This window comes from Periplaneta americana, chromosome 1 (assembly GCF_040183065.1).
Source record: "Periplaneta americana isolate PAMFEO1 chromosome 1, P.americana_PAMFEO1_priV1, whole genome shotgun sequence".
NCBI lineage: Eukaryota > Metazoa > Arthropoda > Insecta > Blattodea > Blattidae > Periplaneta > Periplaneta americana.
Genome location: NC_091117.1, coordinates 70,281,054 through 70,297,647, shown reverse-complemented (window position 1 = coordinate 70,297,647; position 16,594 = coordinate 70,281,054). Strand labels below are relative to the sequence as shown.

The window sequence follows — 16,594 nt, the reverse complement described above, 5'->3', positions numbered from 1 at the left end:
ACACTCAGATATACTGATGGTCAACAATTTTCTAAAACTGTAAAAGAAGTCTCTTTCGTATTTTACGTGCTATATCAAAAGGATTCTACTCGTGCAATCATTTTGAATTAAGGCAAATATTAGGTTCTGCTGGAGGCTGGATATATACGTAATAATAAGGCAAAAGAGAACATTAATTTCGTTGTATTAACTCGATAAGATTCTACAACAACAAGTATGTGAAAAGAAAATACAAATTTTGTCATTAAGTTTCAAGGGAATAGAGAATCCATTTGACGCAGCATTGCAATAGCGGTGTGGGAGGAGAAGAAAGATCCCTTGTGGCCTGGCTCTGCAAGCCACTGCAGCAAGATATGGGCTTTAAACAGCGGCACTTTCCCTCTGCTTCCCTTCACCTCTCTACCCCCTGACCGTGCAAGACACACTCTTTATGAGCTGACCACCCTGCAGATCTCAGGACGACTTTGAATGCAGTGTCAATTCCGATACAGTAGACGCGCAAAAAGATTATGCGTAAGATAATAGTAAATATTCCCGGCCAGATGAAATATAAAGCAATTTACCAATAAAAGCTGTAACAATTCTTCTAAAAATTAAAATATATATTATTTTTATTTTCCTGTCAAAGCAGGGAGTGCTGCAGCTCCGCAGCTCTTATGGACGAGACGCCCCTGCTTAATTGTATTATTTTCTTCTTTATATATTAATTGTATTATTTTATTTCTATTTCTATTATTGTAATTATGTTCTGTATTCTGTATATTTAAATTTAAATAAATAAATAAATAGATAAATAAATAGATAAATAAATAAATAAATAAATAAATAAATAAATTCAGTGTGAAACTCAGTATTATTACCACTACCACTATTACGAAAATAAAAATAAATTAACTTCAGCAACATATTTTCATTAGCTTTTCTGTACATTTCATGTAAAATTAGAAGATATCATAATATCAATACGTACTGTAAAGTGTAGACGTGCTACACTCTGAGGGGAGATGAAAAAGGAGAGACTCAGATCACAAAATGGTACTCCACTTTTCATGAAAATGGAGAGGCATATTTTGTAGCTAGAATATCCAAACTTCTCATGACACAAAGAAATACCTATACAAATTATCTCCACACTTAGAAGTCAGCACATTATGTTTATTAAAATTCTCGACACGTATTAGCATTTTAGTAATACAACCTTTTCACAGAACTATTCCAGGTGGAGTTATACCATTTGTGTTCTGAGCTCTTCAATATCTTACTGCTAAACAAGTAGAGTCCAAAAACCCCCACACATTGAATTGAAGCACTGAAAAAGCTACGTGTTATTCTTCTAATCGAGCCAACCCTCGCGGGGAGTACAGAAATGAAGACGAAACTTTTATAGCCTAATTAAAGGGTAACGCCGGATACGCGTAGAAGGGACGAAGAAAGCTGATAAAAGTCTGTAAAGATGGCGTTCAACTCGAAAGAAAGGAATTACACTTACAACAAGCCGGCAGATATCTGAGCAAGGAAATAGCAACGTCTCCTTCTGAATTTTTTATGTAGTTCAACATGGCAAACAAACGACTTCCACTCACGTTTTCCGTTCTGTTTGATTCTGCAAACAGCACAAGCAAATATACGTGTAAGCCTATATATTTAACATGATAGTTCAGTTAAACATTTTTTTTTTAGTCTTTACGCTCCGAAAAATTTCTAAAAATATATACATAATTTAATAGAGGTTTAAATCTACTTTGCATAAAAAGTTTCCAGTCTTTTACCTTCCTACTCTCTTTATTCTACTGTTCCTTTTCCATGGTATCACTCAGATCGCGATTCCAAGTCTCGCACTGTCCTTTTTAAGGCGTAAGGTTTAAGTGAAACACTATACAGAACATTTCATAATTACACTGAACAACAAATTTTTACTTTTTGTCTTGCTCCGAAAGAAAAATAGGTGAATATTACTAATATGTGTGCCCTAAATCTGAATTTAAAATCCAAATTGACCCATCACGTACCATTTTCCCGGGAAAATGAATTGAATTTTTTTATGACAAAACTTATTTGTTTTTAATTTTTCGCTGCTACTGATAAAATTACAACACACTAGGAATGCAAAATTCCTCATAATACTTGCAAAATGTGTACTGGATACAAAAATGATGTTACATAGTTTAAAATACGACAACAATAAAATATTTCACGTATATAATGAGAAAAATCTCGGAATTTGAACTTACATTTAAAATAATTTTCTGGATGACTTTTGTTTTTTAACTAGACCCGGGACTGTTTTTACAAGGAACCAACAATAGCCTGGAAGCATGCTGAATGATGATCTTCCTTTATATCGCCTTTCCATATCAGATATTTCTTGATGAAATATTTCCCCATGCTCGTCGTTTACCGCTCTAAAGTTAGGAGGAAAGAAATCCAAATGAGAATGTAAAAAGCGTATTTTGAGAGACATATTACACTCCATTTTGTCAGAAGTATGTACTTAACGTGATTTCCACAACAAGTTCTATGTAGTTCTCTGCCCTAGAATTTCCAAGAAAATTTGAGCAAACGTCTTTCAAAGCGCGCCATGCCTTTCTTTCTGTAACGGAAAGTTTTTCCTCAAACAAAGTGTCAGCCATAACTTTGTGAATTTGTGGACCGTTGAAAATGCCCTCTTTTAATTTTCCTTCATTCAAACTGGTAAACTTTTCCTTTAAATACTGAAAACCACACCCTTGTTTGTTCATTGCATAGACCTCACTTTGAACTGTTATGAAATTTACTTAATAGAAGGGACCAATATCTGTTTATTTATTAGAAATACAAAATGACATGCCAACAACCATATTAAACCATAACTAAGTCATAAACTCATAAAATACATTAGCTTTTGTTTTGGTTTATACCCCCAACCCGCGCCAGATGTTTCCTGGGGGAGCGCTTATCGAAAAGTGAAATCATAGTATATCTTAAAACCCTGACGTGATACGAAGAAAAGAGATCCATTTTCGGATTCAGCACACATCAAATCGTAAGGGACACATTGTTTTAAGTCGGAGCAAAATTCTTGTTGTTCAGTGTTATAGGCATAAACTGCAGGGGTGAATAGAGAACAATAAAACAAGTCAAAAAATCCTAATAGGCAAAGGCCCGGAAACAAACCGTTTTTGTAATCTATGGGAATGCATTATAATTGCTTTAGGGTAACTATGCTCTGGAGAAAGGGAGCGTTGTGACGTCTACAGTATTTACAATGTTCGTTACAAGCAGGCATCAGCAAGTTTCCTCATCAACAATCGCACACTTTCGAAAATCCCGGCATATTTGTAATGCGTCCACAAACATTAACAGTGCATTCCCAGAGTTATTGACATTATCAACAGAGCTGGAACAAACAAAACGTTTCAAATATCTCCAAACAACTTTTTTGATTTATTTGTATTCCAAAAAATTAATGTTTGCCTTCCACTCTTTCGTGATTTCATTAAAATAAATACTGAAATGGTGAAATTGTGCAACCTTGTACTACTCTCCTTCTGACTAATTTTATTCAGATATGTACCCTGAATCTTTATTATTTTTATTATTATTATTATTATTATTATCATCATCATCATCATCATTATTATTATTATTATTATTATTATTATTATTATTATCATTTTTCATTCTTTGTGAATCCATCATAAGTAATATATTGCTTAAAATTATGTATAAGATCACAAATTAATGTAATAATCTTGCAATTTCTCTACACCTTCGATTATAATTTCTAATTTTATTTCATTTTGTTTTAACTGAAAGTAATTATTGCATAACGTATTAGTATTGTTTACTGTCTCTTAATTAGTGTATTTATATTGTAACTATGATTCACACCTACTATTAATTCTTTAAAATTGTGTATTATCACTACATATTGTATTTCACATGTAACAAACTACAACCCTAATATACCAAAGGTAAAATAGGGTTTCAATATTTGGATAACAATAATTTTCTAAAGGATTAAGATTTCAAAAACTTTTTTATACCAATAAGTCTAAATCTCTTTCACCGTTGCCAGATGCATAAAACTTGCCAATTTGTATGGCCTTAAATTGGATTCTTTTAATATATACTGTAGTTTGAATATTTTATTTTGTTGTTTTAATATTGGATTCTAATTCAACTCTAACACATGTTTTGTTATTATTGTTTCAATTGAGTTATTCTTCATTTTCACATCTATCCATGAACGTCTAATCATGTATAACTATTTATTGCAGTTATTGTCATTATTTGTAATTATTAACATTATTTTTAATTATTGTCATTATTTGTAATTTTTGTTATTATCTGTAATTTTTGGCATTATTTGTAATTTTTGTCATTTCTGCTGAACTGTTATTGGCCTCTGGCTGTTGTACAGCACACTAAAATATTAGTAAATAAATAGTAAGTAAATAACATATTATTATTATTATTATTATTATTATATGTACATTGTACATATATGAATGCATGACGCAGTAGGGTAGGAATTTTACGAGGGAGAGTCAAAAAGTAACCTTAATAATTGTTTTATTAATTGAATATGTACAATAATACTATAAACACTTCATCACTTTTAAAATTATAACAGAAACACTTGCATTGAACGTACTGGGGACTATGTTGAAAAGTGATGAAGTGTTTGTAGTCTTATTGTAGATATTCATATAATAAAACAATTATTAAGGTTACTTTTTGACTCTCCCTCGTACATTCATGAATAAATTTCAAACAGAAGATTTTTATTTATCTTATCAAAAAACTTTTCGTAATTCATAAAAAGGAGGCCTATGTGTTTCATTCTGAAATTAGTTTCTTTCTTCTATTAAGAATTTCAATGTCAAAACTGGAGCAATACATGATCTGCCTCTTCTAAAATCATTTTGATCTTCTTTAGGACTAATTCCCACACATTTATTTACTTCTATTTGTTATCATAGAAGCATATTACCCTCTGTCCCGCGTCGTGGCGTCGTGGTCCAAGGCATCCTGCTTAGGACTCGCGTTATGGAATGCGCGCTGGTTCGAGTTATCATGGGAGAAGAAATTTCCTCATGAAATTTCGGCCAGTTTATGGGACCGGTGCCCACCCAGAATTGTGATACACTTGGGGAGCTACGATAGGTAGCGAAATCCGGTTACGAAGCCAGTTAAAACGACAGGGGGGAATCGCCATACTACACAAGATTCCTCCGGTTGGATGATCGTCCACCTCCATTTTGGCATGTGGACGTGGGGCCAACAGCAGGGTGGTCGGTCTGGATTCTGAAAGGACTGTGGCGCGACGGATTGTTATTATTATTATTATTATTATTATTATTATTATTATTATTATTATTATTATTATTGTGTTTGAACTAATTCTGACCGACAAAGATTGATTTTAGTGTTTTAGAGCGAAAACTTTTTTAAGACTTGGTTCTATAAAATGACACCAGATTCACGCAGACGTTGATGTTGATGTTGATGTTGATACAAACGCTAATGTTGACGGTGGACGGAAATATCGGTGAACAAGGTAAGCATAGGAGTCACACGGAGGAGAATTCGCCTTTCACCATTATTTACAATGTAAACAAGCAAACACGTTCACTGTGGCCGATATTCTTTACTGTTCTATTTTCACTGTAATCTGGATGATCACAGATTACTGAGGAGTGATCCATGGCCACTTGGAAAGGGAAGGCAAACTACACGCAACACGATGTTCTGCTGTCACAAAATCAGTGCTCTACCACACCACAATCCGGTCCGTAATCGTGTTGTATCAACATTACCTTAAATTAATTAGTTTCTACGGTAGCTGTAAATTGAATTTTGAAGTTACTTCACATTAGATAATTAGTAAAAATTTAAATGGTTACATGAGTAATGTAATTAAACATAAAATATATATCAAACTTCACGGGAAAACATGCTAGCTCAGGTGTAAATAGAGCAGAAAAATATATTTCGAAGCTGAATATTTAATATAATTTAAATGAAGAACTTAATTAAACATAAAATCCATCAAATTTCACGGGAAAACATGCTGGCTCAGTTGTAAATATGGCAAGAAAAATACATTCACCGTTCAAAAAATAATAAATTGTTATGTTTTTCGAAGTTAAATGTTTCATAATATTGATCTAAAAATGACCTCTATATTAATAACTACCGGTTCTATAACCAAATAAAAAGCAACAATATTTATTGCGAAATCAGTTAGTACTCGTATGCGTTCAATGTCACTTTCTTTGCATACAAGACATCATTTATGATTGCGGAGCATTGAGATCAAAGCATTTGTGAAAGGGGATGACGCACTCTGCTAGTTCGTGGAATCAACACCGGTCAATTTACAAATGGGATAGTATGAAAAAAGTATAGCATATACGAAAACACACTGGTGGTTGTATTTATAAATATTTTATGATCTAGTAGACCAGCGCAGGCAAATAACTTTGGAATGGAATGGAATCGGGAGGGAGGCTCTACGACCTTTCAAGATCTATTGCGCTACTCCTCAAGCTAGACGCATTTCCAAACACACACTGGCTGACCACATTAAGGTTTTCTCCGTACCCAGGCTTGGAACAGGCAATCCCCCACCCCACACCCTAGGCCAGCCCACCACCGTGTCACCAACCGGAAAAAGTAATCGTATTCTTAAATAACATTCTTCAGTAACAAATAGGAATTGAAATAAAATGCATTTAGCATTGGATTGAGAATGTAAGAAATATGTGTATATATTAGGTTTTGGGTCGAAATCGACTTGTGAGCAAAATACCTAGATTTGGAAACAAACCATTAATATGTTATTAGAGTGCTAAGATGTATGAATTTATTGACTTATATTGTTTTGTTTTCTAGGACTAACTTAGATCTACTGCATTTTTCCGTGAGATGATTTTATATTACAATTTAATATCATGAAAATGGACTTGGTTTCAAGAATCTACTCAGTTATACACGGTGGAAACGATATAAACTGCCAAAATTATACAGACCGTACAACTCGGTCTACTAAACGTGTAGAGAAATTTTGTTATTTCTTTTATTCTCATTTTCAATTCATAAAATATCATGTTTTTAGAATTGATAGTAGTCTAATATTTACTGTTCGAGTACATATGAACGTCATTGCCAATGAACTTCCTTCCAACACACGCTAATAACACCACAATATAGAGACAACAGAGTATCCTGATTTGTAAACGAGGATATCACACAGTTGCAATGTACGTCGCGGACCGAAGTAAACAATAACGGTCTACTATCATTTACAAAAATATGTCACATACAAATAACATTATTCTTTCTAGGGAAAATAAAAACGTTACAGAAAAATGTTATTAGTATTTCTTGTTCAGTAATTTATGCTCTATCACCAGTACTTTTTGGCTGTACATATCGTTTACACCATGTATACAGAGTGTTAAAAAAGTATCCAATATTTTAGGAGGTGCTAGTATGCATGAAAACAAGAAAAGAATGTCTAATAAACATGGATCCTACAACACATACTTTCTGAGATCTGAACACTTGTTCATAGGAGGCGCTCCATGTGACGTCCTCTGTCCTTCGACGTAAGGGATATTGACCTGGTTGTTCTTGATAACCAAAAGTCTAGCAGATTTAGGTTTGGGGAACGAGCAGGCCAAGGTGTGGGGCGTCTCCAATCAATCCAGCGGTCCTGAACTGTTAGCGTCAGGTGTTCACGCTTATTACGGAAAAAATGTGCTGGTATGCCATCATACATGAACCACATCTGTAGTCTTTGCTGACATGGCACATACTCCAACAAGGTAGGCAATGCGTTAATAAGAAAGTCCTGATGACGAGCCCCAGTTAATCTCTGTGGTAGCACGTATGGCCTCATCTATCGCAAAGAACGCCTGTCGATACGTTGATTGAGAATCGGTGCTGATGCCTTATTTCTTCAATTGCATGTGAATTTTCATCATGCCCAAACATAGTGATTACGAAAATTCACAACATCAACTCTGCTGAACCCCGCTCATATCCGTAACCAAACTTTTGTTTTCAGTATTCCTTGCGACGTATCAGTATTCCATGCCAGAGGTGTCAACTACGGTATGATTATCTGGTGATCTGCTGTATTGTAGGGCAGAAAAATGCATTGCCATAAATGGACGTCACATTCAGCACCTACTATGAACAAGTGTTCAGATCTCAGAAAGTGTGTGTTCTAGGACCCATGTTTATAGATATTTTTTCCTTGCTTTATGTTTACTATCATCTCTCAAAATATGGCATACTTTTTTTAACACTCTGTATAGTGTGAGGAAAATAATCTCTTCATAAAAGGTTGAAACATATTTTAAAATGAATTCTGAAACATCACAAATACTAATTTGCTTTAATTTTCTAAGGGGAACTTGAATTCTGTAGATAAAATCATGCACTACGAGTTTTCCTAGGTACTACATGATGGCGTGGAGCGCACTGGAACCTGAATGCAGTATTGACAATGATGTTTCACTTGTGTGGGAGTAGGTTGTCCTGTATCCCACAAGAGCTAATCCGTTAATGGCAAATCGGGAAAGCGTGAAGACAAGAGTCCCTTAGAAACTGTGCGGTCACCAAAAATCTATTGTGGAACGCCAGACCAATGGCTTGCAGCATCTAGGCAGACAGCCATTGTGAATACCACTCTATCACACACAGAGTGGCTGCACTGCATGTCAGGTAATGCGAACATACCTCGGCTCAACACACCGACATCTCGTAGCCACGAAGTAGATTTTGTACTACATTAGTATTAAAATAACCTAGAAAATTCTTGGCGCGAAATACAGTAGTTCTTTAGATAAAGAGATAAATTTATTCTTGTTTTTTTTTTATCCTAGAACAGGCCCAGTCCTTTCAGTTCTGCTTGAGTTGGAGTAATTCAAAAAGATTCACTAAATTGAGAAAAATTTAGATTATTTAAATTTATCTAGTTCTATACAGTCTATTTTAAAATAATGCCACACATAGCCTACACGTTTTCATCATCATAATCAAAATCATCACCTTCACCACCAACACCGCTGTCACCACATCATCAACCACAACAATAATAACAACAACATTAACTTTGGACTACTTAAATTATTGTGCTGTACAAAAGTACATATTATATTTCCGTGCAGGAATTCTGCATTATCAGAGATGAAGGATGGATGGAGCGGAGGAAAATTCTTTCCGGTACCGGGACTCGAACCCGGGTTTTCAGCTCTACGTGCTGACGCTTTACCCAATAAGCCACACCGGATTCCAGTTCCGATGCCGGATTGAATCCTCTCAGTTTAAGTTCCACCTCTTAGTTTCCCTTTAGTGGCCAATCCTCATGCACTGCGTCACAGATGTATGACAGTGGCACAATGTCCAACACACTAATGTGCAGAGGTGCACTCATTACGAGAGACTAAGTGGCCGGGATCTGATGGAATGAGCGCCGTCTTAAACACTAGGTGATTATTTACGAATATCATATAAGTTATTGTTATGTGCCGAAGTACATATGATATTTCCGTGCAGCAATCCTGCATTGTCATATGATGAAGGACGGGTAGAGCGGAGAATAATGCTGAATTCCTCCACTCATCCCTCTTCATTTGGACTACTTAGTTCAGTGTTGTATGTTTCGAATACTTCTTGAGAAGAGGTTAGAATTGGATCTTTTCCATTACTAAAGACGAACTTGCGTACGATTACATAAATTGCAGTTGAAAGAAGATCAACAAAGAGCGTATTCTACCATTAAACTTTGCAACTTCGCAGCTTTCCACTTCCTATTGCCAACAGACTAAAAAATGTTCGTTGAACTTTCGAAATACATCTACAACACGTAAATAAGCAGTAATGTATCATTAAGTCATTTGTATTTGCTTCTTGACACTTCGGCAGCTTGTTATGAATAACATTCAAACATCTATCATCTCCGTACACAAAGAAAATGGGAAACATGCTGTCATGAACTCATGGATACGTTAAAGTTAGACATATTTTCTGAATAACGCAATAGAATCATATATAAAAAACAATATTCATTTCTAAAAGTCTGATAAAAAAACACATACAAATAACTAATTAGATTGACACAATAAATAATTAAATACACACTTAGAATACAAAATGCAAAATATTATACATATCGTGGAAAATATTTCAAGGTCTTCAAGAATAGTATCATATGATAAGGTTTGAGATGATTGAAATTGATCAAGTTTTCAGCATGTTTTCAAAATCTAGGCTAGTCTATGAGGAGGGGACTCTCAAAAGAGAAGATAGAAATACTCATTAATAAGTCGGTTTCTAAGACAGCCATTCCGGGCAAACTGGGAATTCCAATGAAAAAGTTTTTTTTTCACAAATATTTATGTATTATCAGTATAAGACAAAGATAAGGCTCTAAAATTAAATATTCTAATGTTTCATTTTAAAAAGAGAAATATTTTACAAATTTTATGGGCAATAAATATAAGTGGTCTTGGCTGGGTAATAGGTTCTGTTTTGTTTCCGTAAAGTTATTCATAGAGAGATCAGCTGTTAATGTTTGTTTTTCAAGGAGCTATTGTTGAAGAAATATTTTGAGAGTCTGCATTGTTAATTCCAGAGCTCCAGGATTAAGGAACTTTTTACTCTGTACTAAGTGTAATCTTCCTGTCGTTTATTTTAAGTGGTTTAGATTAATAACAATTAGCAATCTTACAGTTCAAGTGAATATTTTGACTTAGAAATATCACAGTTGTTTTGAAACTGGAAACATGAAGGACATTAAGGCATCTGTAACATCCGTGACAAAATGTGTGAAACATGGAAGAAAAGCTATAAAATATTTACCGATTATGTTTTTGTGAACTAATTGGATACCATGAGATTTGCATAGCTTTCACATGGACACTAAGACTATGAGTCTTTTTACTTGAGGCAGAAACCTGAGTTTTATACTGTTTGTTAATTGTAATATCCGTGACGGAAACGTTTCTTTATTTTCTTCAATAATAATACATTTTATTCAACAACTTTTTTGTGTAAAGTGATTCTGATAACAAAAGTTGACAAAAAATCATTTCGTCTTCAAAATATATAGTTTTAGAATACCAAAAATGTAACATCTGTGACATATCGAATGGCTGAAGATCACTTTTCCTAAGTTACATTACGGAAAATACTTGTTCCCATGGTTATGGAGATGCAAACATTGTCATATATTTTTGGGTATGAGTTAGACACTAAGTTTTGTCCGAGAGAGGTGGCTAATGCGTTAAACACGGTACTCGCATTAGGATGGTCCGCGGTTCAAATCTCTGGACCGACCAATCTGACTATAGTTTTTCTGTGGTTTTACACACTAAATTAGGCAAATGCCGGGTTGTAAATTTCATTGCCACGATCAATTTCCCTTCCTCCTCCCCGTGGAAAAATAATTTAGATTTCAGATCATTCATCTTCATCAACTCATTCCATAGGCATATTCAAGTATGGCATGTCTTCGTCCGCCCGCAAGAGGGACGTTCTCTCCGAAACCATCTCTGGATTCTTAACCGTTCGCAATATCTCTGCCAGGATTCATACCTTAAGAGCACTTCCGAGGGCGCTTCGACAGCTTAGAAGGACTGTCAGAATCGATCCTGCGATTCTTGGCCACTTTGGCGGTATGAACTTAAAGCGGGGGGTGTAGGGAGTCCATTGAATGAGCGGGTATGGAGTCTCATGCGGTCGGTGGGCTAGTACACCTCATTCTCATTTATCCCATAATCCGGGATGCACAATAGTCCATTGTCGAATCGACATGCTGAAGGTTCGCTCTAGCCACTCGATACTATTAGTACCACTACCACCACCACTACTACCAGTACTATCACCACCACCAATGCCAACGCCAACATCACTATCACTACCACTATTACTTTCGGAAATTTTGTTAAAAAAATATACCGTTTCGTTGAGCTTAAAAAGCCGCTTCATTTAATAGTTGCACTGCAGTTCAATCAGTTAAGTGTGCCTCTTGCCTACTAATACCTAATAATCGCATACACTTATATAAAAAAATCGATTGAAAATTTATTTCCTCTTCGGGTCGGATTGAAGTCATCGGAGGACCATATTTCGACAGCGCCCACTCCTAATCTAAGCGATAAGCAGTATGTTCTTGGTTTGTTTAGAAGGGCTATATTTTAAACAAGAAAAAAGACAAATGGAAAGAGTGTTTCACAGAAAATATTGACGAAATACGAACAAGATCAATGCAAAGTCCGAAGTCTAAAGTTACAGTCCGTTAGCGCAGAAATTATGTCATATCGATCTGTTTTACGAATACTGAAAATACGTAAGCTTTTATCCGTATATATCAGTATGCCGTCCGCCAGACAACAGAGTGACTGGCGGCAAGCTGCAAACATGCAATTTACCAGAGTCTACTCTTGTTTGCCGCGCTCTGTAGGTGTATTTATCTTCCTTCTGTAGCTCAGAAAATTGGTATTTTACAATTAATCGAACGCAAACGCAAAGTGAAAAAGTAATAGCAGGTTTAGTATCTTTCTGAGCTTCTTTTGTGTACCATATGCTTACACCACAGAATTCTAACAGTGGTAGGGGTACTTACGTTCTGGTGAGGTGTTCCAATTCGTACGTTGGTGGTCGTGTTCAGAATGTTAGTTTCCAGTCTTGCAGAGCTCCATATTCACTGGAACCTATAAATAAAGAAATTTAAAATGAATGGGTATTTTTTTTTATAAATTCTCTTATAATTTAAATTCAAGAAGATCATCATCAACCACAAGGATTAGGCCTATTGGCCTGATCCGTCTTCAAAGTTTATGCCATCTATCAATTCAAGAAGATAATAATTATCAAGCAAGATCAGTTAACTTAAATTGGCAAAACTTCATTTCTCACACTAGTTTATTAAACCTTCTCGGACTGTAAAGAAAACAACTATCGCAATGTCCATATTTTATATGTTGTACCCTTGGACTTGGAGCTTGCCCTTATGGTGAAACATTGCGTATACACAGGCACAATGCAATTAGAAATAAACTAGCCGTACCCGTGCGCTCCGCTGCACCCGTTAGAAATAAATATAAAGTAATTACATAATTAAAATAGGACATTTGATCCAGGGAACATTCGTGTTTGATAGAAGGATAAATCGTTCAATATGTTAATTAATTTAAATTTTATTTAAATAATTAAAATGCGATCATTTTGGTCCAGAGACCACTCATTTCGTGCAATGACAATTCCTTTAACATGTTTCTTAATTTTTATTACATGCATCCATACTTTAATGAAGACTGACATATCATTTAGATTTAATGTGTATACTTTATTTTACTTGCTATACGTTTCCATTGAATTATGATAATAACTTAATTTTAACCCTTGTTTTCTACGTATTCAGTAAATGGCGCTTGGGCCACTATGGTTCTGAACCCTTCAAATAACTTATATTATATTATATTATATTATATTATATTATATTATATTATATTATATTATATTATATTATATTATATTATATTATATTATATTATATTATATTATATAAAAAATGTGTTGATAAAGGATGTACACCGATAAGTAAGTTTTTAATTTGTTATGGGGGCTCTTGAATCTCAGGAGGAACAAATTTTATTTTACAACAGCGCAACATAATCTGCTTGGCTCATTACCCAATTGTTTTGCATCGCATTTAATGCATATGTATTTTATGTATTTAACACGATTCAATTGAGCATAGTTAAAATTTGGATTATAAAATAATGGAATGCTAAGCTAACATATTATTACTGCATACTAAATCAATACACTCTTGTGGTTCGTTAATTCTCTGAGATAAACATTTTAAGAAATACAGGAAACGAATACACAGAATAGGCTATCAAGTTTTCTGTGCATAAGAAGCTATTTTAATCTTACCTGTCCTCAATTCACTCCGAAGTTACTGTAGTAACATTATAGCATTATGTCCATATAGAGAAACTACACTTTCTAATGATGAAATAATAATTAATTACACAAATCGGTTAATTTAGCTTCCGAAATTACTTCATACAAACACAGAAACATTCTCTGTAGGCTATGATTCATAGCTTTCGATTGTTGTTGACCAAGGCCCCTTATAGACGAATTCATTTGTTTATTTCATTACACCGCCTTAGATGGCAGTTATTTTAATTTTGAAACTCATTTATCTCATTAAATATCAGTCCTATCAAAATTTTTCAAAGAATAAACCTTATCGGAAATGATTTTTAAATAAATGTTTGTTATGTAACATTTTTCACAAAACTCAATAATAAGCGTGATATTTCGATTTATTTAATTCAGACCCACTTATAACCCCCCTTTTAAATAATGTATTTTGAATGCCATATAGCCTAAAATCTAAGTTACAAGGAACTTAATTTATATTCCAGTTTTCATCGAAATCGGTTCAGCCATTACCGCGTGAAAAGGTAACAAACAGACAGACAGACAGACAGACATACAAACAAAAATTTCAAAAAAGCGATTTTCGGTTTCAGGGTGGTTAATTATATATGTTAGGACCAATTATTTTTGGAAAATCGAAAATTACCAGAAAAATTTTGGCTATAGGTTTATTATTAATATAGATTGGGCGATGCCCTTAGAAAACTGAAATACATCGTCTATGAAGAAGTCCACGGAACTGCCGACAATGGCAGTAATAGACGCATTGACATAATCGCCATTAGAGAATCCTTGCCTCAGGGTATTATCATCGACCCCACCATCAGGTTTGAAATATATAAAGGACAGCCTTAAGACATACACGAGGAGAAACGAGCAATCTACGTTCCAACCATCTCGTATTATAAAGATAAATACCCACTTCACGATATCAGTGTCACGGGATTGATGTTTGGAGCAAGAGGAACGATACCTTACTTCTCAATTCTGTAAGACCTTGGGATTGTACAAATCTTTTGTAAATGAACTGGCCCTCCTCATAATTAAAGAGTCAGTCAAACTCTTACGGAACCACCTATATGGACTCTAATTCAGTGTATTGAAAAAACTGATGCGCCATTACAATTCTTCTTCTTCTTCTTGTTAGCTTATTCTGTTAACTGCCATTGTTTGTTTGTTTGTTTGTTGATTACTTGTTTGTCATTTTTCTCATTCTGTTATCTTTCATCATCTATTTGTTCTTTTTTTTCTTTTGTATTTTTTCCTCAATGGCAGCCTCTAATTTGAGGAAGATTTATAAATATAAATAATATAAAGTATTGTGAAATTTTAATTTTCGTACCATTATTTCTATTGTTCTATTAAAATTATAGCATATAGCCTATTAACCGTTTGTATCCTATAGGATACTTTGTCAATTTATGAGTTAATTGTATGAAATGTTTAAAGATTAACACAAGAATTTATGTAATTCCATTATAAGTCTGTTATTATGCAGTAAGAACAGAAAAATGGTTAGAAAGAATAATTAAATCAAGTCTCTTTAAATCACTGGTCACCAACTCGTGCTCCTTTTGCAAAAGCACTCTTCGCTAACAGTATGCGACAGTAAATCGTTCCACTCAAACGACTGTCTTTTTTTATAGTAAGTGGACACACTGCTTCGTAAGAGCAGCTTAGTTAGCCAGCACTCTTTTAAATTATATTACCCACACTCAAGTTATCCTTTGTTAACAATACTTGGGCCTTAAAATTAAGTCTGAAAAGAATCTCCTAACATTAGAATTAACATTTCGGGATCATGTTGTTGACACATACACCGCTGTCAGAGATCATTAAATTCACTAATTTTCAAATTCTTCACCTGATATAATTAGGAACATTAAATCCAGACGTTTGAGATGGGCAGGGCATGTAGCATGTATGGGCGAATGCAGAAATGCATATAGAGTGTTAGTTGGGGAAAAGACCTTTGGGGAGGCCGAGACGCAGGTGGGAGGATACTATTAAAATGGATTTGAAGGAGGTGGGATATGATGATAGAGACTGGATTAATCTTACACAGAATAGACACCGATGGCGGGCTTATGTGAGGGCGGCAATGAACCTGCGGGTTCCTTAAAAGCCATTTATAAGTAAGCATAACGAAATATTGGAAAACAGCAAACAATGGGAACTACAATTATAGAATGGAATACTTAACGAAAGGGAAAGAAGCATGCAATTCCTTAGATTACCCTTACTCACAAAATAAAATTTCATTTCTAGCACTCGTGTTACAGATAACTATTATTTAACACATATTTTATTTTAAAAAGCTCCACATTTCCCCTAGCCCTATGCTAGAGTTACGAGCCGGTAGAGACTAATGGAGTCGTGAAGGAAATTCCCAACGGAAATGATAGTTTACAGCAGGGATGTAGAACTAGGAGAGAGAGGGGTGGAAGCATGGGAAAAGCAATGGTTCCCATTCCACAGTCCACCGACGTTCAATGACGTCTCCGTGATCCGCCCACAACCATATGGCTGATTACAACAGACTGGTGCTCATGGACAAAATGACGAAAGTATTTCCGATTACAATAATTACGACACTTATGGCTGATTACAACAGACTGGTGCTCATGAACAAAATGACGAA

At 34.7% G+C, this 16,594-nt stretch overlaps 1 protein-coding gene across 1 annotated transcript in view; it reads right to left on the bottom strand.

Annotated features, from left to right (window-relative positions):
- The window catches only part of LOC138696640 (5-hydroxytryptamine receptor-like), a 1,489,006-nt gene that overhangs the window by 1,203,077 nt on the left and 269,335 nt on the right, over nucleotides 1-16,594 (bottom strand). The window contains exon 2 of the mRNA XM_069821850.1: nucleotides 12,623-12,710. The gene's annotated coding sequence lies outside the window, so the exon portion shown is untranslated. The remainder of the gene's footprint in view (nucleotides 1-12,622; nucleotides 12,711-16,594) is intronic.